Below are 22258 nucleotides of genomic sequence, written 5' to 3' on the forward strand. Positions count from 1 at the left end.
AACTGTGCTACAAAAAGCTGTAAAAAGTGCAGCTTCCACCCTTTATGAGATAAGCAGCCAGATCCAAACCCTGCTACTGCAGACAGAAAGGCAACTCAGATTTACCAAAGATGTTTCCTCACCTATGTTTTACATAATGCAAGATGTGTCTGCTAAAAAAAATAAAGCGTACGGGGGGGGAGGCAGTGAAGGGATTATAGGATGAAATAAGTTTGACCTCAATTTTCCTGAAAACTTAGAAAAATATATATAAATTTGGAAAGATCAAAGATGCGAGACGATAGCAATCCCGGGCGGGAGAGCGCAGGCAGCAACTAACTCGGTCTGTGCACATGAGCCCTGCAAGGGCTGGGAACGTTGCACACCCCACAGTATTTCGAACGAGCTGACGATGGAGAAGAAGAGGAGCTGCCTCTCATGCGCACCCCCTCGTGGGCACGCCAACCAGCACCCACGGGCACCGAAGGATGGAGGGACAGGGTAGTCTGCAGGGGTACGCTTGTCCAGGAGCCAAAAACTGGGGGAAAAACCCTCACGAACCTCCATCAGACCAAAGCAAAGCACAGGCCCCTCGCCTTCAGGAGGGAAGAAAAGACCTTGGCAGCCGCAGCCCGCCTGGGCGTGCTGGGATGCACGGGATCCCCTCCCCGCTGCACACGCACACAAGGAGCAATTTAATTAATAAAAGTAAAAATGAAGTATTACATGTAGCAGCAAAGCATTATTAAAAGCCGTAATGTCTCAAAGGTTCCTATGAAGTCATGTTCTTACAATTCACTCCAAAGAATTTAAAGACAAAATTACATGCTTGGTAATACTCTGGGGAGCACGCTTTTCTATGTGGCCCATTGTTTGTGTATGATGCATGGCTTTGAGAAAGTGGCATTGTTAAAGGGATCATAAATCACAAAGGGGAAGTTTGATTTTTTTTTTTTTTTATTTCTTTATTTTTTAAAAAAGAAATCTTATTCCAGACAGGGCTTTCCTCTGCTGCAGTTTTCAGTCTGTTTCAGCAAATGAACCGGCATCAGACCTGCATGCGCTGTGGGGGTCTCCAGCTGCTCAGACGATCATCACCCTCTTCTCTACAGTCTCTCTGGAGAAATAAGCATACTGCAGCCAGTACCGCAGGTTTTGTATTGCCAATTCCAAGAGAACGTTTATTTTTCTAAAGATAACTCTTCAAGATAAAATCTTGAATATGAAAGAGCAGCACTAAAACTTCTCCAGTGCCTTTTACAAAGTTTACCTGGTGTGGTTTGCCGCCTTATTTTTTTTTCAAATGATCTCTGGTTTTAGTGTGGTTATTTATGCTTAGGTGTATTATTTCTGAACTCGGAACCGAAGTGGGCTCACTTCAAAAGCAAAGAGCAAATGCCAAAATCACTTACTACCCACACACCCCCACGCCATCCTTCACAGTGCACAGGAATTAGCTAGTGGCCTGCCTCCCAAAGCAACCACAATAAAGTTATTGGTCTGATGAGGCTGACTTATTTCACATCTCACCGGAGCTGAAAACTCAGAACAGTCTCCAGAACACTGCCCAGCTTCATTTCAAACTTTATATCAACCAACCAACAAAAAAAACCCAAAAAAACAAACACCTAAGAAAAAACCCCAAAACCCCAGGGGACAGTGGATATCACAATAAGAACATCTCAACAGTTAGCAGTAGCTCCTTGCTAAGACCAAACCACACAAAGCCATTTGCAAAGAAAGAACCAATACGTTCGAGAACAAATCAATAGATATCAGCCAAGCCAGAAAGTCAGAAGAGTCTCCAGGCTCTGAGAGCCCAACAGGCACCACTGGAAGGTGATTTTCAGACACAGCCAAGCTGGCAACACCACCTGCCTAAAGAACAGGAATCCCACATCACAACGCAACCGGGCATCTTCTTCCCCAAGGGGATGCATCCCAAAACACAGATCACACGGGTTCACACCCTAATTATGTGAGATTGCTCTCTCGTGCCGTCTTATGATCTGCTCCATCGGCCTATATTTTGCGTTTGGGTTATGCATTTATTTTACACACCTATTCATACATATAGGAAAACATCAAGCAGCATTCATTCTTAATGCAAAGAAATCTTAAATATTTCAGAGCAAATCTGAAATATCAGCTGTGGATACCTTAGTGGATGCACTAATACTTCCAGTGGTCATGATTTCCAGTTACAAATCACAGCTCTATAAGTTACATTTCCTTGGGACTCAGTCCTACATCGCTGCATCCTACAGTCCATACAGCTTCTGTCCCACACAGGCCTGGGCCTCCTTATCCCATTTTTTATTATCTCCCTGGATGCTTTCCTGTTGCAGCATATTACAAGTACAAACATATTTGATTTTTTCCAACTTAGTTACCAGCTAGTACTAGGTTAAGCTAAGTGGCAGACACCCCAGCCTCGACTCCCGACTGGCATAAATCAGCACAGCTCCACCAACTGCAGGAGAACTAAGGAACTGTGTCAGCTTATACCAGCTAAAAGTCTGACCCCATTCATCTGATTTGTCTCAAGATAGTCACTACAGTCAGAATGTAAGAAGAATAAATTAGCATGGATTAAGCCTGGGAAAACCTGCTGAGGAAACCTGACTGTGTTAAAATACGTTAACTTCATTCACTCATAATTGTGCAGCTTAATAAGTCATATGGTCTAAATACCATTAACTAATAGGATCAGTCCACTACTAGTTATCCCTAAAGAGAAGAAAAAAAAAAACAAACCATCTTTCTGTTTAAGAACCAACTGCTTGCAAATTTACGATGGTTGACTCGAGAAACACATGGCACATTCTTCTGCCAAAACATCTGCCTCCTGAAGGAGAGCTGACTTCATCCAGCGCTGGTGGAAGGTCTCTGTCTGCCTTATTCTTACAGCATGAGTGTTTGGCTGCCAACACTACTCGAAGGAACTATTTATGCTCCATAAAAGGCTTGGATGTAATCTGGAATACAGGCAGAAATGAGAGAGCTAAATCAAGCTAATTATTTTGAGAACTTCCAACTAGAAACATTATTACAATAAATTCCACGTGTTTCTCTCAACTTCTGCACATTGCAAAGGATTTCCACTCTGTGTGTTCAAGAAGGCCATCATATGGAAACAATTACAGCATACAAGCTTAAACTGACTCCTACCAATGCAAGGACCGTTGACCCATCTTTATGGGCATTTTAAATAATTTATGTCCAACTTGAATGTAATCTGCTCTACTTGACATCTCTGACCCAAAGCATATCGAGGTTTATGTTGGGTTTCTTTAACATTCAGACCCTGTCAAGGGAAGATGTGATCTACGCTGTTACGAGATGAGCTCCTCTCCACCAGCCACCAAAGCAGGGCTCTACCAATCCCCACCACTGCCCCTGTGCCAAAGAGTTCTGGCCAGAAAAAGTGCCCATTTTGCTCTGCCTGAGGATTTTGTGTAGCCAAGCTCACTCTTTTCTCACCTCTCCTGCAGGATGCCTAGAAGGGAACCAGAAAGAGCCGGCAATAAAGCTGGTGGGAAGGGCAGGGCTTCACCACAGTCTGAATGAGAGCGTGACCATGGTTCCTGTGCAAAAAAAAGAGCTCATTGCAAGAGGGACAGCCTTGGCATAGGAACTTTGGAGGAAAGGATAACAGAAGCCTTAATTAATATTTGCTCTTTACCTGGGAGAACTGATTTGCCAAAAATACTTTTTGGGAGCTAACGCAGATCAGTGCCTGTGCCAGGTCCTCAAACAGGCTTGAGGGACACTGGGAGAGCCAAGCCGCCAGGGAAAGTTGAGCACAACTGGGAACGGCAAGAAAACTCCTCCAGGAGCAAGCAGGGAAGCCAGAAAGCAGCACTGATGCTGCCTGCACGGGAGTGGTACGTGATGCACAGGGGGAAGAGGTCTGAGCTCCCGCATATCCATAACTGATGAGCTAAAGCCACCCCAGAAGGGGACTTGGCTCCACCTTACCTGCTGCAAGCCCTCAAACTCAGACAGACCCCATCAGAAAGGAGCCGAGGGCTGCCAGGGGTGATAACGAGAGTCCTGACCATTTAATTGAGCATGGATCTCTTGTACACAGCTGACGCTGAGTGACCAAGGAGGCACTTTGGACTCGCTGCCTTTATCTTCAGAGAGATGACGTTGGTGACCACAAGCTAATCCACCCCAAGCATGAGCTTGATTTAAATCAAAACGATTTTTATCACTGATTTTAATCATGGTTTATATCAGAAAGCAGGAAACATGGTTTAAATCATTGATTTTAATCTTGTTTTACATTTTACTTTTATATTTATTTCCTTAAAGAAAGATTGCTTCTAATTGGTTAGCAACTTAATAAAATATGACCTTTTCATTAAGCTTAACTTTTCCTCCTGCTAAACAAGAGAATCGGTTATTTTCACATTCGTTTGTATCCCTAAGTTTTAGGTTATGACTAAGTTAGAAACAATGAGTATTTTTATTAGTTAGCAATTTTGTTATTTATATTGATCTTCATTTGGCTGAAAAGTAGAACTGCAACAAAATGAAAATTAAAGTTACTTAAATACGCTGGATACATAATAAGTTTATCCATTTATGCATGTAAAACATTTACGGAACATGATCTGTTGCAAGAAAACTGAATAAATTAGGATCTCAGCAGTACCAGATCTCACCCTCTCGCACCTTTACTTTATTCCTAGATTGGAAAAGGAGAACAAGGTTTCCTCTTTTCAGCTCCATACTAATTTCTCACTTTCTACGGAATCACCAAAGGAATTACTGAAACTAACTGTTCTGCCTCATCCCAGTGAAAACCGAAACCAAACTCTTCACCTACAGAAGAGGTCAAAGCTTATGACTTTTCACATACTCTAACATAACTGAAAGAGTTAACCAAAAGTTAGCTCTTTGGGCTGATTTTCTTTAACAAATCAAATACATTTTTCTGTTGACATTTTATTTTGTATTTCGTCTTTTAAAACATAATACATTTGTCAAAGGTTTCAGTATTACCATTTTAAATTGTATTTTTAAAAGATTTTTAAATTAAACATTACAAAATTTAAATAAAAGTAATGTTTTAAAACCACCTAAAACTCACCCATTTTGTCCTGCCTATTTAACCTGCAGGTCTAAGTAACTTACAACTGCCTGAACATTAAGCAGGAGATAATTACTACAGTCAATAAAACGCAAAAAGTGAACAGAAGAGAAAGAAAGCCCATTTCCATCTTAAATATTAGGAAACAACTAAAACTCAGGAGATAATTTGAAAAATTCAAAAAAGCTGGTTTAGTATCTTGGGTTCAAAGTTCTTGGTTCTGTGCTGCTGGGTGACTAAATATTTTGGCTTTGCTGCATGGGGTGGCGTGAGCCCCGGGCAGCCCCATCCTCAGGGGCCAAGCCACCACGACCGTCTGCGCCTGCTGGTGAAGAAGCTGCCATTTAGGTAAAATAAACCCGAAAGCCCACGAGTAAAAAACCCCAACTCGCAAGGCCACGCGACTCATTCCTCCTTCTGAAGAAACACCAGTTTGCTCAGAGTTACTTTTAACTAAGGACTGAGAGCTGGATAAGGGCGTTATTTCAGGATGGGGGACAGGGATGGGGAGGCAGCAGTGCTTTCCCAACTTCTGCATCAGCCCCAAAAAGGCCCCAGCATCCTCATCCCATCCTCACAGCTGGGATCCCACGATACCCACACATGGCCCCCCTGAAACCAACTCCTTGCATTACAGTCTGCTGTGAAACCCTACTGAAAAAAAAAAAAATTAAGCTAGAGGGGAAGAGGGAGGGGGAGGAAGAAAAGAAAAGTCGCTCTATTGACTACAGCATCTCTACCACACATAATTCAAGGACTATAGCCGGTATGAATTGGGGGTGGGGGAGAAGGGAGCTTTTTTATCCTTTTCCTTCAAAGAAACTCATCAGAAATAAACTGCTATTCAATTAGGCAAATCCTCAGCACATTTACTTTTGGCAAACCTAAATAATAACAAAATAACCCAAAATACTGTGAAGGAATGATACATAGAACATGTGGTAAATCAAAGTTTAACAAATCCCTGGAGAGTTACCACCAACACTGAATGTGACATTTCTTTCCTGAAGAATTTACAAATCCAGACTCTCAACAGAAGATTTCAAAAACAATAATTAAAATCCACATGGTTACAACCATTTGGATGTTTCCTTTGGACTTTAAAAAAAAAAAAAAGACAATTCCATATAAATACTACCTAAACGTACATGTGAGCTCAATCAGGAGGGACTGAAATGGAAGAACATGCAGCTCACAGGCAACTAGTTCAGAAAATATATTTATATGCTGTTCTTTACATAGACCTTTAAATACAATTTCATAAGTTTATATTTTATGGTAATTTGAGATCCCCATTTGACAGTTTTGTACACACCACACAGTACCTCCCTATAAAATACACATATAGAAAGGTATTCGTGTTCTTGGTTAAAGCCAGATTAACAGAACAAGCCCTTTTCCAAAAAATGCAATTTAAAACAGAAAAGAGGGCTTGTAATAAGAAGGCCATTTTACTGTTTATTTTATAATTCTAAGTGAATGGATGTAGCATAAAGCTATGATTATTTTCCTGCAGTCATAATATATGTGATTTAGAGTATGTTTAGGGAAAACGTTAACTGAGACAGAGATCTGTAAACGGATAAAGAATTCGGGCACAAAAATGCAGCATGCTTCTGTTAACCCCCATCCAGTCTTCTGTGCAACTTTATTTACTGTTCATAGTTCACTGCAAATGAGTGAAGCTGTCTCTAATGCCATACAAATTTGGATATCAGCTGTCCTATGCAAATTTGACTCTAATTACGTATGCATTACTGAGCTATGAAATAAGTCAGTGTGTTGTGGTATGTGAATACACATCCCACTCTTGTTTTTGAGCATAATAGTTTTCAGTGTCTGCTGAGTGTTCATATCCTGTGGACTTTTCCTTTTTTTTTTTTCCTTTTCCTTTCTATCCTGTGGACTTTTCCTCCCCCTTTTTTTAAATGAGACTGCTTCTTTTCTAATTAAAAAAAAAAAATTAAGACAGTACTCATTTTTTAAAACCTGTTCTTAAAAGCAATATGAATTCCAGCCACAGAGATATCTGAAGTAAAAACTGAAGACTATTATTTTATATTGTGTAATGAATTGGCTTTAAAAAGGTTGAACAATAAACAAACAACTACCCAAAACGTTTTTGTGAGCTAATTATGTACTAAGCAAGAAGTAATTTTATCCTTATACCCACATTTTATGTTTTGGGCACTTCTATTTCATGTCCCTTGACACCTTCTCCAATAATCCATCTACTTTATATTGGAAAGCCTCACATGAATAAAACTTTATGGCACTACAGGCATTTAGCCTTCCACTGACATTCCTGGCCTGTTCAATTCTGCAATTCAATCAAAATCAAATCTCAAAATCCTCTTGTCAGCCAGCGCTGCTTTCATATGCCCGAGCCCTGTGTAAGGATAACTGCATCCAATCTTTCCCCCAAGCAGTGCTTATATTGTTTTATTACAGTTCAATGAGTGGAGTTCAAAATTACATGCAGCTGCCTACTACTGTGGTCTGTCTGTGTTACGCATGGACACAAGTATTGCCCACCAGGCTTGAAATCATTCACTTACTGGTCTGGCAAGAGAGACTGTGAGCACTTCATTGTATGGAGGAACATCCTGCCTGCTAGATCTAAAGAGGGTGATGTTAGCAGATCAGTCCCTTTATAAAGGGATTGCGAAAGCCCTGTGAAATGCAACTCAAACGTGCTCGATGTTAAGCATGTGGCTACTGCACATAAAAGCAAAGATAAACCTCAACATGCACTACTCATTCTGGGAAAGCTTGTGAGGGAAGATAAAGGACTGAGGAATAAAAGGCATCTCATGGAGTTTTTATATGTGTTTTAAATGATGAAGCTTCATTTAGGCAATTTTTATCTTTTCTTCCACCCTCCATAATCTTTGCACTGAAACAAAAGGACAAAACACAAAGCTAATTAAATACAATTTAATCAGATGAACAATGCAGCAACTCCAAATCCAATAGCTTAAAAACTCCTGCTAGAGCTAGCGCCTGTACAGCCTGGCTGGAGGGAGAGACAGCATCCAAGCCAGGCAGGATTTCCATAGACACTCGCTGGAGGAGCAGAGCATCAAGAGGCTCCCTCCCGTGCTAGGACCAGGGCTGGGAAGCGAAGGGAAAGGGTCCACCCGCACGCTGCCTGGCCAGGTACCGGCAAACTCGCCCAAACCCCCCATGGCCGGCAGCAGCATCCTTCTCGGCACCATGCTTCTCGGCACATACGAAATTCCACCAGCGGCACAAGCGACGTGACGCTCCTACAGGTTAATGTATTGCCCATCACATTAGCGTTTAGCAATCATTTTCACTTGGCTTTCCATCAGCATTTCACAGTATTACAACAGTGACCAAAATCAAAAGAAAAGAAGAAAAAAGAAAAAAGCCTTTTATCAAAGGCTATTCATCAAATATTCTACCATGACTAAATTCTGTAAGACTAGCATGTGAGAAAACAGAGGCAACACATAGTTAGACATCCTGCCGAGAAAAAGCTCTCTCCGAGATGAACCCCATTACCTTTCAACACACAGGTCTGAGAACCAAGCTAACCACACAACAAACCGCCGACCTATGACAGCAGCACTAAACTGCTTGTCCACGAATCAAGGCTTCATTCCTTTTTCAAAAAAAATAGAGAAAGAAAAAAAGCATGCTCAGCTGCTGTGCAACTGCCCACACAATGGTTATGCAGGAGCAAACCCAGTTGTGAGGCTGTCCAGCATCTGGGTTTTTAATAGCCTCCATTCAAAAGTAGCGTGGATTATTGTGTGTGCATCATACACGTGTCTATTAATCTATTTCTACATCTACTCGTACAAAGCCTAGACAGGGAAATGTGGAAATGTGACAGCAGTGACCAATGCTGGAGTCACCAACTGTCACTTCTCCAGTACAGAGGCACTGGGATACAGCTACGAATTCCCATCCCTGCCAAGGGTTTGTGGTGGGCCAGCCAGCCCTGGTCTCATGTCTCTTATGTCTACTTGTTTAGGTACTGGTGGTACAATGACAGAATTGGGAACATTTGTAGCAAATCTTAGGGTGCCAGGATCACAGCCATTTCAGTCACCCCTTCCCATCTGAATTCCCTGAAGGCATCTTTCTGCACAACACTAACATTTCTCCATGACAGGAGGACTGGGTTATGGGAGCAGCAAAGCCCCGGAGGAGTTCCCACACAGCTCCCCGCAACAGCCTTGCCCCCAAATGCCTTACGTACTCAAAGACGACATGGAAAACCCTCAGAGGAAAACACAACCTCCATCTGTTAAGGATACCAAGGAGAACAAGTGAGGGTTTTGGCTAGGGAAGGCAGGTGAGGAGCAATGAAACCTCCATCAGCCTGCAGACCAAGCTTCACAGCTCCACGCCAGCTCTTCTGTGGCCAAGACACCAGGCTTTGGACTGAAACCTGCAGTTTTGGGGTATTCTGTAGCCAGTATCTCAGGTCCCAGGGGCACTGCATGTACACAGGGTTGCTCATGTACCACAGAGCACACACATGCACATGTCCACTGGCCCCCAGGACAGGGAGGTCCCTGGGTCCCCTCAAGGGCCAAACTTGGCCAGCAAAGTGCAAACAAAACATAAGCAGGCACTTGGCAGAGGGACCCCGCTCAGAAAGAGCAGATATTGTCCCTGTCAATATGCAATGACATATCAACATTATAGAATCCGAAATCTGAGGCAAACCACTTGGGCGTGTGCTGGGGCTAGGGGGGGAAAAACCGTCTCGCTCCACATGCACACTTGTAGGAAGTGACAAAGCATCACGTCTGCCTGCCATCCAAAATACATTTAGCAGCCTATAGATAGCAAACTAACGAGACTCGTCTAGCCCGAGCACCGGCGCAGCAACATGCACCCAGTCATTCATGGCGACTTTGCACCCGTGTTGTCACTGCAAAGCCAAAGGGATGAGAGAGGCAAGCGAGGAGCCGCGGCTCCTAACCGCCCCCTTTATCACCACCATCGCAGTATTTACTGTAACACATGTGACTTAGTGAAGACCTAGATTAATTAAATGAACTCCTCCATTAATCAATCAATCAATCCAGCACAGAGCAGTTGAAATATTGAATTACTTAAGAGCAGCATCTTCATATAGGACTTTTAAAGGTCTGCTCTGGAGGACCTTATCCCCGATAATTAAATTCAGCCTCACATGGAGAGAGGCATAAGAAACCCAGAGGAGGCCCTGAGGCTGTGAGAGCAGAAGCGCAGGCAGCCCTGAGCGGGCACATCCCGGGGTGCGAGGGAAACGCCAGGTACTGCCTTGGGAAACACTGCCGCATCCGAGGGGGTCAGCGAGCTTCTACGGAAGCAAACATCCCCCTGAACCACCCTTGAAAACACCTCCCCAGACACTGACAGTGAGGGCTCCTACTTGTTCAATCGGGACCACTAATTAATTAATTAAGAAACCTGAGATCAGGATTGCCCAGTGCTCAGAAACAGCTCACATCCAGCTGGCAGAGCTGGAAGAAGGGGGAAGGAGGAAAGCAGGGCCATGTGCTGGTACTCCGGGAACACCTGAATGCATACATAATAGTTGCGAAACCTGTAAAGTCAGTAAAGGTTATCTAATTTTATATATGGTGAAATTTAGGCGGAGGGAGTTGAAATGCGTTGTCCCAAGATGTGCAGAGCGCCAGCAAGAATGTCAGTAATAAGAACACCAATCTCCCTTCATCCTGAAAGCCAGGCACACAAACTGCTAATATGATCAATTTTGTCATCTGTGGGTCCACTTGAACCAGTATGTTTGGACATCGAAATAGGAGAAATGAATTCTACACTTCTTTCCATCTGCATTACGGTTTGGATGAGACTAGTGTAGCTATGCCCATCAATGGGAGAAACGACAACAGAAAAAAAAAAAAAAATCTATTCCATGCATGTAATCATTCCAATTACTGAAAAATCCCTATCATCAGAAACTTTTCACATAGCATGAGAATTGCTGTTTCCCTTAGATAATAAAAAAAATAAAGCTTCACAAGGCTTCTCCTCAAAAAACAGACCTATAACATCTAGGCAAAAATATCTAATCCTGGTATGTCTTCCCCCACCCCCAGCAAATATTTATATTTTAGCTACTTTAGCTGCAGGAGTCTGACTTCAGTAGTTATAACCTCTTGTGTGCTTGCTCTTCTGCCTCCAGCCCTTCCCACCACCACTACCAGGTATCCTGCCCTGAGCAGGGATCTCTGTGAAGCACATGGACTACCCTGACTGCTTCTCCCAGATACAAAGGGAACAGAATAACAGCCTTGAGATCTTGTGGTAAAACAGGGCATACAGACTCGGAATCAAATAAAAATGCAGCAATAGGAACATGTACATCAGTGCTCAAAAGTCACTATTTTTTGGCAAAGACAATACAAAAAAAAAAGACTTATTACAAGCCCTAAATGTAGGATGGCACAGCATGTTAACATATTGCTGTACATCCTTTATAGAACTGCATCCAAAGCTATATTAAAATAACGTTAAGGTTGCAAAAACTAGGCAACAAAGTTGGCAACATCAACATGCAATCTTGATTTACACCTTTGGAATCAGTATTACAATCAAATCTTCACTTACACAATCATATTTTTTCCACGGGACTCCCATCTAATGTGCAGTTATTAAACACTTCCTTTTACCCTTATAAAATCTGTACCCCCAGTAGCAGGCGCTACTTATTTAGCACATACTACCTAAACCCAGAGCTGAATACAGAACTACCAAGCTCCTCCTGACCATGTCCCCAGTTCCCTCATTGCAGTATCAGGGTTTGTGACGTTAATGAAAGTCTCCTCACCTCCACTTGCAGAGAAGTTTGATGGTATCACAACCATCTCACTGGTGAGAAACTGAGATGAAGGGGAGGCTATTGATAGCTGCTGCTTTGAGTTACCCAATAACTTGAGGCACCAATCTGAGCCCACCATGAGTCATGGTCTTTATGGATACTAACAACCCCATGTGCTATGGCCAGCCCCAACTGGCCTCAGCTGTGGTTGCAAATCCAAGATCACTTCTGCAAAACTGGTCCCAGGTGTCTCTTGGTGGGCACGCAGAAATGAGGAACAGGGAACCACATGGCAACTTTGGAGCACTTGGGTTTGGATGATGTGCCAAAGCCCAAACAAGGCTCCTTCGGAAGAAAAAAATAAAACAAAAAAAAAACAACCCCAAAACTACATGATCATGTCAAGAGAGTTTCACAACACATACGGCTTGGTTAAGGTGGCCTATGCCACCTTAACTCTATCATTTCCTAAATCTCATGTGCCACATTACACCATCTTAAAGGTTGTTTTCACATACAGCTGTTTTTAATATATGTCATTTCTTGAGAATTTTTTGTTCTATCTTTAAGAAGTGAGAAATGAAACAACAGCAAGAAGCAACTAAAACCAGAGAGTGCAGTAAGGAGGCAACATGACGCAGCTTTGGCCAACAAGAGACACACACCTCAAGAACTAACAGCATAACCAGCCGCTGCACTGCGCTGCTGGGTGGCACTGGGGGCTGCTGATGGCAAGGCAGGGTGGAGACATAAACCCAAATTCTGAAGAGAGGATCACTCCAACAGCCGTAAGTCTGAGGTTCTCTCATGACGAGACCACAAGGAGTACTCTAGTGCCCTCAAACAACTCAAAGTGCCTTGAGGACTCCAGTGACTCCAAAGCAATGTGTGGCTCAGTGAGAATCCAGAAGCTCCCACTGTTCCTTGGGGTACCTGCTGCTAAGGTGGCCAACCAGTGGAATCACCATCACCATTGCAAAAATCCCAGTGTCCGCCAGAAATCTTTCCAGCAGCAAGGCTTTCCCCTTTACGCTATGGGGGCTCATACAGGGTGCCACCAAGGTCCCCGGTACCCAACCTGGCACCACACAAGGAGGATGCTCAGGCACTGTGCACCTCGGCAGGACCCTCTGCGCCGGGCAGAGTGCCCATACGGCTGCCCTGGCTTCCCCTCACTAGTGACAACTCCTGCACACCGCCTGCATGGAGACACTTCAGCTCTGTTAAAAATACATACGTGCATACATATGCATCCATACGTTAAAAAAGAAGAATTCTTTATACGGCGATGAGCTGTGCTGTCATTCCTGTCCATTTTGTGCCCATTTGAGTTTGCTCGGGCAGCCTCAGAGACTTGGTGAGATCAATGGGTGCTCTCAGAAGATCCACCAAACGCCCAGCAGCTTAATTTCTGGCCCTCTAAATTTTACAGAAAGTCACAGGTGCCATTCAAAAGAAGTGGCATATCTCAGTTCTGCTAAATACTTACATGGTTTTTATTGTGCTGGGGAAGGGGCTGCACTAATACACAGAAACTGCCAAGCATCACATTTTTACCCTGATCTACGGCATTCTCCATCCTCCCCAGTAATTTGCACCTTCTTCTCTTTCAAAGACTCCCGTAAAAGGCATTTACAGTCAATACACAGTCTTATTAGCGCCTGGTATATATTCTCTATTACAAAGCATGTGATTCACTTTTACAAAGTACGCGTTCACTTTGACTTCCCCCTTACAGAAACAACGCGCGAGTGTTGCCATTTTATATCACAGATTTTCAGAGTCGAGTACGTTTCTGAAACGGGTTATTAAAAAAAAAAATGCAATTTAAATAAACCAGCAAAAAATCAATTGAGAAAAGCTTGCGTTGCAGTTGCTCTGACTAAAGAGAACTGCGAAAGCCAAGAAGAAGGAGTTAACCTTTGTCGAAACAGCATCAAACAGTCGCTGCTGCTCCAGTTATTGCTGTACCGGGACTTGCTGCAGCAAACAGCATCCCTTGGTAACGGAAGAGCATCACCTACATACTCGCAGTTCTCCAAGGGTCAAACCTAAAGCGCTGCCTTTTAAATGTGGGTAACAACCAACATCAGGTACACAAGAAAATCTGGTAGATTGAACAGGAAACTACAGAGAACTATTTCTGAAATGTAAATGAGACTCTGCTACTTTCATTTCATTATTGCCGTAGCACTGTGCTGAGATGAAGTTTCCATCTGTGATTTTCAGGACAGGGTATCAGCCATTTCAGACTGCATCCGTCGGAAACTAGAGAGACAAGTTACTCACAATTTTTTGTTTTTTAAAAATAATTAAAGTCTATTCGGTCTCCCCTCACACAGAGCTTATGGGAGATAATTCAGTGCTTCGGGGAACAATCTCGCAGCGAACAAGCAGCTTTACCCCCCTTACCATCCCTTTTTTTTTAATCATTTTTTTAAGAACAACTTGTAGAAAGTTACAATTTGAAGTGGACTAAATACTGTAAAAGACAGTTTTGACAAGGCCATGCTAAATACCAATCTTTTATTACTCCTTTGAATAGTCTTCAGCAAAGTTAAACAGTTTGTGGTATCGAGCCTCAAGGTTGTGAACAGAGGAAAACATTTTCACATCTCACTAAAATTCAGAGACTCACGGATTACTTAGGTACTTGTGAAAATTGTTGTCCATATGCAAGAGAGAGCACATCCAGCGAAATTATTTCAAACACTTGTTTCTTTTTTCACAACATTTTCACCATCAGTCGCACATATCTATCAGCAAAAAATGCTGAAGTCAATGATGATGCAATTAAGGCTTTGATTACATGATGACAGCAAATCGATTTTAAAGCAGATTATATCAACAGTTGGGCAAAAGGAGAGGCAGACATTATGGAAATCAAACCCTTTAATATCTTTAAGATTCCATAACCCCAGAGAGCATCTTTAATTTACCCTCTTTTATTCCAGATGGTCTCACAAAAAAACCCCTACGTTATCACATTCTGGTAGTCCACGCTAACACCCATCCTATGACATGATGTTACTACATGTTAAAAAACAAAATTAAAAAAAAAAAAAATCCAAATTGCAACTATTTCCCCACTAAGGTGACATTTGCAACACACACATTTTTAAAGAACCCCAGGACACAACACATCACTTACTTCTACTGGACAGGCATTCTAAGTGCCTGGTGAAGGCAAGCAGAGTTACACGCAAGTATTTAAGAGCAGGATTTGGCTTCAGACTCTGCATGAAGGCAGGAATAGCGAACTATTGTGCTGCCTGTTTTCTCACAGCAGATCCCAACTAGCTTTGGCTATGGATCTGGCACCGCCAGCCAATTTCAAGGAAAAAAAAAAGAGCCTCCGACCCTTTCCTTTCTCTCCCTTTTTGTAATCTCTTGCAGGCACAACCGCTCCAGCAAGCAGCTCCCCTAGCAGCCCAATATTTACACTAAACCACTAAAGGACTTTCTATTATAATGCTATCTCATTGATACGAGATTACTCCTGAACCACATCAAACCCTGCAATACTGTGAAAGGCACAAACGCCGTCTCAAGAAAGAGGCGCGGAGTGGATTATTTTAGTCTCGTTATTTCAACGGCACTTTTTAGATTTATGTAAAAAGTAATGCAATGCTACAGTAAGTGTTTCTCCCCTGGGGGCAACTTAGTGTCTATATGGATTAAATGTACATGCGTAAACACTTGCGATAGCTAATTATATTCCTGAAAACACCCCATTCTTACCATTTCTTAATCCTACCAAACAAAAACACTTCAAAAAAAATTTCAGATAATAATCAATTTTATCTAACGGCTTTGAAACTCTTCAGAGATTTTCACCTGAGAATCAAGAAGTGTTAAACTCCTGCCTCTTTTAACTCTCTTTTGTACAAGATGCATGGATGTAAAAACCCCAACAGAACACAGCACTTGCCATTTCATCTGGTTGCAGAGAACATGAAAGAGTAACCAGACATTTTATTCAAATGAAATTATACAAATTTTTTTTCTTCAGCATGTAAAAACCCCACCCTATAATGAACACAAGCTTAAAGCAGTCTCTTCCAATGGACCATTTTACTTATTCTACAATTTCTTACCCAAATTACACAGGTATAATTATTTTGACACTGTAATGAAAAGAAAATGGGATTTGGGCACTGTGGGTTTATCTAATAACACTATTTCTTGCCAGACTTCACAGCACTGACAATCACAAAGAGCCCTGTCCATTCCAATAGGAAATATTTGATTTTACTGTAGGAACATTATTTATTTTCACCAACTTGCTATTATCAGAAAGGATATGATAGCTGAATAATAAAAATGAAATCAAGAAATTCTGGTGTTTCAAGGCTTTATTTTTTTCTGCTCTCACTTTTGACATTTTCTTCCCCTGGAGAGACAAGATAAAGTGCTGTCATAAATGGGTGACTTTTCTTGTCAAATGACAGATTTGATTCTCCATGGCAACCACAAATCAAGGTGCTAGTCTGAATTAAAGCTTCTCTTAAAAGGCGTCTTTATGTTTATAAAATGAATTTAAATTAAATGGGTATTAGGTACAGTTTTTTACCTCCATTTATTTATTGACTAAGGAGCTCTGTACTGCGTGAGGCATATTTGCATTTTAAGGAAAGACAACATATTGTACTGGCAGATGCACAAACAAAGCAAGTTACAAGGTCATGCTACATATACTAGTTTACAGTACTATGAATGGTATACAGATGGACAGCAAGCAGTTAAGAGGTACTTAAATACTGGAAAAAGCACAAAAATTACCTACAGAGTAACAGATGAAGGAAATCTCTCCTCATTTCATAACACTGCTTTCTTCCACACACAGTTAATAGAGAGTCATGTAATTGTCACAAACAGAATGCCAAGAGGGGAAAAAAAATTTAAAAAAATCAGATGCTTCATCCTGTGCCCTTATGCAATGTTACTATAGAGCATGATACACTCTTACAAACGGTTGTTACCATGACTTTCAAATATCCGAATTTATCCCAGATTTCTAACTTCAACTGCTCTAAAAATTCACTTTCTTGAGGTCACAACACATCTGAATTTCTTTATTCAGAAGATGAGTCAGTGGAGCCTCCTAGTTCCACAATTAACCTACCTTATTACCTCTTTTTTTTAAAAACCTGAAACCCAGAGAACCTAAATTGCAGTGTAATACTCTCCTCATTCGGTTTTCCCACAGAGATGGGAAAAATCTTGGCACAGAACATGAGACTGAAATTTTTAACAAATAGGTAAAGTCAAATACATATTTTTACACACTTTCACAAGGAAGTAAATACTCTCAAGAATTCAGATACTGTTGTAAAAAAAGTCAAAATGCTGCAGGTTTGTCAGCTGATTCTCTCAGTTACTGGAGCCAAGTGGCTCCACGTTCACTGCCCTTGTAAGCTCTGCCAAATTTGATTTTAAGCTTCCTGAAGTTAAAGAAGGTTTATACAGTATTAACACGAGATCTTCTCACATATTTCTCAAGTTATTACACAGCCTTTTATCCAAAATTACAATTTTAAGCAGCACAGGAAGGCTTCAGTTCAGCTTCACAGGCAGAGATGGACAGAGGATGTCTTCATCCTGCCGCCGGGCTTTCTGCTTCGCTTCACTGCTGCCGCCCGCTCTCCTCCAGAAAAGGTGCAATAAAAGGGTGCCAGCAACTTATCAAACCTCTTTACACCCTGGGTCTGTGCAGGATTCGCCTCCTGCACCCAGCGGCTTGGGGACAGCCCCCACCTTGCTGCTGCGGAGCAGCTCAGATGCAGCAATCAGGGTCCCCGCATGGCTGAGCACGCACCCGCTCCCCGACTCACAGGCACCTGTGTGTAACCCAGAAATGTCCCAATCTCCTGTCGACACCTTTTTGGCCCAAATACCCCATCTTAAGAACTGGGGGGGAATAACGGCCAGGCCTCTCTAAATCAATGCATAAACATTCACTACATAAAAATCAAAGGACACTTTGCTAATGTACTACTGTATAAGTAACAGCCTCATTAAAATAAGCCTAATCCGTAACAGAAATGTGCATTTTATGGGGTAAGCAACTGAATTTCTTAGATTTTTATTGTGAGAAAAGAAAAAGAAAATGAGTCTACCTTTTTCACTCATACTGTAACCTGATCACAATGTTTATACGTGCCCATCACAGCGCTATATAAATTAAGTCCCAAGAAAGGGTTTGAGAAAATAAAATATGGTTAACTTCAAACAACACCTTCAGCTCAACTCCTGAAAATCCTTGGCACTTCTTGCTACGCACTTCTGGACATACTTGAGGTTAAGAGGCAGCCTCCTCGAGGTCTGAATACTGCACTTTTAGGAAAAATTCCCCAAATTACTACTATGCACAGGAAAACTGCACATGGAAAACACCCTCCCAGGCTGTTACAGAAGACAGATGCTGTGTGGTATGTGCTGGGAGCATTTTCTACTAATGCAAGGGGATGGAGAGTGAAGTCCGCACCTCATGCTTATGTTTTCTCTCCATCAGCAGCATTAAGGTGCATCAAACAGGTAGAGCATTAAGGTAATACCCTGCCTCTCTGCAGAAAACAGGGCTGTTTTCTAGGCCTTTAGTGCCAGCTGACAGCACGGGTTTGCCGAATGAGCATGCGAAGGAGAACTAAGCACCGAAAGAAAAAGTTGCAGCTGCTAAAATTGTTATTAAAATTGTATTTCAGAAATGGGCAGCCACAGAGCCTTGGGCAGAAAAACCCTGCAAGTGCGTTAGTTTGGGGCTCTTGACCTTTTTGGGAGGTTGTGGTGGTGCTGAGGCTGCACCAAAACTCCCTGGGAGCACCAGGGTGTTTTCCAGTGTGGAATAACTCCAGATACAAACATGCATTTGTTGCAAAAGGGCTGCAAGAGGAGACAACCTGGCCTAAATGCAGTAGAAAAAGACTTTTTTTTTTTTTTTTCTCCTCAAGGTCTCAACCACCCATTTAGTGGGAATACAGGACTTTAATTAGCAAATGCCCAAAATTTAAACTGGGGTAAATTGATGATGTTGTCTTCCTTGTGCACTCAGTGGGCATTTCTAAGCTGGCTTTTGGCAAATACATTAAACCCTCTCCTTAATTATTGTGAAGCAGCACAACTCTCCTTTCATATTATTTCTAATGCATAGCATTTCATTTTATTGAGCATGAGCTCAGTGTTAGCGATAGCCATAAATTTTACTACTTTAATAGTATATGTTATCTGACGTTTCCTAACACTGAGCTTTGGGATTTGAGACTGACCAGTCTTGACAGAGATGGATAGTTTGCATAAGAGTTATAAAGGGAACAGCAAAGGCTTCAGTGATATTTTAAGCAGGAAAACCATGCAACATACTTTAAAAAGTGAAAAGACAACCAGGAAAATCTTTGGTTGGTAATCATAGTCAGGAAATGCCAACAAATGTTTTGAGATGCTAGCTGAAAATTTGAAAAATGTTAAAAGCCAGCTTTGCTACCTTTAGCAGTGAACTATAAAGCTAATCACATATATTTTGGGGTCCTTAACGTGGACCAGATGGAACTACACCACATACAAATAAAAAACATTCTCTAGTTTGTGGGCTGGTTTGAATTTTATTTCATTGGATAAATGTGGAAGACAAAGTTACCACGTGGGTTTTAGTCTGAGTAAACCGTGAAGCAATTAACAGGAGTTCAAAGATGCATTTTCATCCATCAGATACCCTACTGCCTTCTAGATCTCACATGAAAGTTATTGCAAGTGAAAAAGGGACACTGTCAACTTGAGACCTCTCCACGTCCATACCAACTAGGTGGGAGCAAGTTCAGGTCAGCACCTGCTCCTGAGCTCCTGGGTCCATCTGGGGGGGCTCCAGCTACACCCTACTGAATCCTAAAAAAAAAAAACCATAATCGTTCTTCTCATCTGTTGTTTTTTTTAGAAATAATATAAATTAATTTGGGGAAACTCGGTAACAAGGTATGGCAATAGTAGATGCAAACCTGCAAGGTAAATAAACCAAGGAGAATAATCATGAATCTCTTTTTAAGTTATAAAATTATTTACTTGTTCTGATCTGAGCAAACATAAAAGAATACCTCTCCCAGGCTCCAGGCATTGTTACCATCAATTAACTAACAATTCCATAAACAATAAAAGTATTACAAAAACAGCAGCACATCCCCACCTACACATTAGCACCAGTCAGCAAAAAACCCAACAAAAAACTACAAACAACACTTCCTACTCCTTGAATTCCCAAAGGAAACTCCACCCCAGCTGCTGCAATCAAAAATACGGACTTAACAAAGTGCCTGCAAGGTTAAGTGGCAATTTTAGGTGTTACTTGTAACAGAAGTAAAACAATTTCAGACACAAGGGTGAGTGTAAACTGAGAACTCCTTGAATACAGACTTCTCCCCAAATGACGATTTCTTGCAGAGATTGTGTTCTCTGCTTCAGGATGCTGAAAGGTGAACGGGTCTAGATGAGAAAAAGGAAAAAAACAAAACCAAAAACCCAAACTAAACCATGCATCACCAACCCAGCCCCAATGACAGCAAAGTTTCCTTGCACCAGGTACAGATGTTTCCAGGAGTGGGCTGTGCAATCACCGCTCCATCAAACATCGGAGGCGGAGGGACGATGGGAAAAGGGGACTCCAGCCTGCTTCCTCCCCTCCTCTTCTCCCTCCCACAAGTCCACACTTGCCTCTTCTCACTGGTTTCTCAACTGTGTTCTCAAGTTTCTGTGGGTCAACACGGCACCGACTTGGCACCCATACAATGCCTGTGAAATCCGGGGAGTCATGCAAATGTAGCTGAATATGCAATGTCTTCTTTTCTGATTCATTACGAAGAGGTAGAAGCCATTTTAGCCAGGATGGTGAACACCATTCTTAACTTTGGAAAAGTATTCTTAAAAAAAAAAATAATCTCAACTTCTTATTGCTCCTCAGTTCTCCCGATAACGGTCCAAAGATCCCTAAGCACACACACATCACTACTGCAAGCAGAGTCATTGCTCCTGCTCTGAAGTTAGGCAAGCACTAAATCGGGCCAATACCAGCAACCTGCAGAAATACAGGCTGATAGGCATAAATTATGCAAACATATCATGCATCTGGAAAATGGGTGTTTTAAAGTACAGCATTGCTGTTCAGCTGACAGCAAGCCCAGGCCCTACCTGGTACTTCTCCTCCCGAGTATCTTTCCTCTGTCAAAGTTAATAACTCTTCACCCCCAAAAAACTAACATTATGGAAAAATTCAACTGTCCCCTGGGAGTTCATGTGGTACATTTGAAGAATCAATTCAGTCTTTAAAACTGTGAAATACAAGGGTTTTAATCCTGTTTTATGTGCAAGTTTCAATACAAACTGAACTTTGAACCCCTTGGGATTTCTTTCTCAGCGTAAGTGATCCAGAGGAGGATCTCCTTCAACGTATATAGAATAATAAAGTAAAAAGTAATTACTGTGGCAGAAGAGGGCCATTTGTAAAATGCATGTGTAGGAAATAATTATTTACTTTCATAACAAGCAGTTTCTTCTTGATTTCCGCACCATAAATGTAACTTTCTCCGAACAGCAACTTCTTAAAAGATGTTTGTCAACTTCTGTCATTCACAGATACACAACAAAGAAAAATGTGTATCTTTCTAATGAGATGCACAGCCAAGGACGGTTGTCAGCATCATAGCACTGCTGTTGTGACATGTATTTCATTTTATTCAATACATAATGGGAAAGCTGTTTAATCCAGCAGTCCAAGCAACGTCCAAATAAGCATTAATAATGCGGTGAATAACTGATCATCACTAGATGGTTTTCAGCAAGATAAAGGTTTTTCCCTTCCCCTTTTAAAAATACCCTCCTATTTAGAAAACAAAGAGGCAGAAGTTAAGACTGTTGCCTGCTACCTCCTACAACCGGCACACATCTGCAAGTGCCAACCTGCTCGCTGCCGAGCCCGTCCTCGTGCGCCGCGGATTTCAGCGCTACATCAACAGATTGCAGCAGCACAGCAGGTGGAGCGGGGAGCTAAGGGAGAAGCAATTAACATGTATTGTGTTTCCCATTTTTCAAGGTAGATGGCAAGTTCTGTTTCACAGACATGTACAAATTCGCGTACAAAACCCACTGGATAATACAAAGACATCTGTGTTTACCAAAGTAATCATTATTGTTTAATGCATATTTTTTACACCATTTAACAAATAACTTTAGCTCTGATGAACATGGTGATTTTCATGATAGACTTAAAAGGAAAAAAGTTCATAAGAAATGCGGAGCTGCTAACACATGCTAAGCATCGAGACAAGCACCACAGATTAAGGGCACCGCTCTGACCTCACGTGTTCTCACCCCGTGCACGCTCAGCC

General features: G+C 41.9%; 1 protein-coding gene across 16 annotated transcripts in view; it reads right to left on the reverse strand.

The window, feature by feature from the left end:
- FOXP1 (forkhead box P1) overlaps positions 1–22258 on the reverse strand; it is a 392835-nt gene that overhangs the window by 303722 nt on the left and 66855 nt on the right. Inside the window, exons 1-3 of one of the 16 annotated variants that reach the window (XM_087743180.1) lie at positions 11901–11956; positions 3463–3566; positions 2737–2957 (exon numbers count right to left, since the gene is read on the reverse strand). The exons of 13 other annotated variants lie outside the window; for them this stretch is intronic. The gene's annotated coding sequence lies outside the window, so the exon portion shown is untranslated. Of the gene's footprint in view, positions 1–2736; positions 2958–3462; positions 3567–11900; positions 11957–22258 lie in introns of those variants that run through there. 2 more of the 16 variants (XM_087743169.1, XM_087743176.1) reach the window with 2 other exon arrangements.

The sequence above is a fragment of the Nipponia nippon genome, unplaced genomic scaffold (genome assembly GCF_047370975.1).
Source record: "Nipponia nippon isolate SJK-2023a ecotype South Korea unplaced genomic scaffold, ASM4737097v1 scaffold_9, whole genome shotgun sequence".
Lineage (NCBI taxonomy): Eukaryota > Metazoa > Chordata > Aves > Pelecaniformes > Threskiornithidae > Nipponia > Nipponia nippon.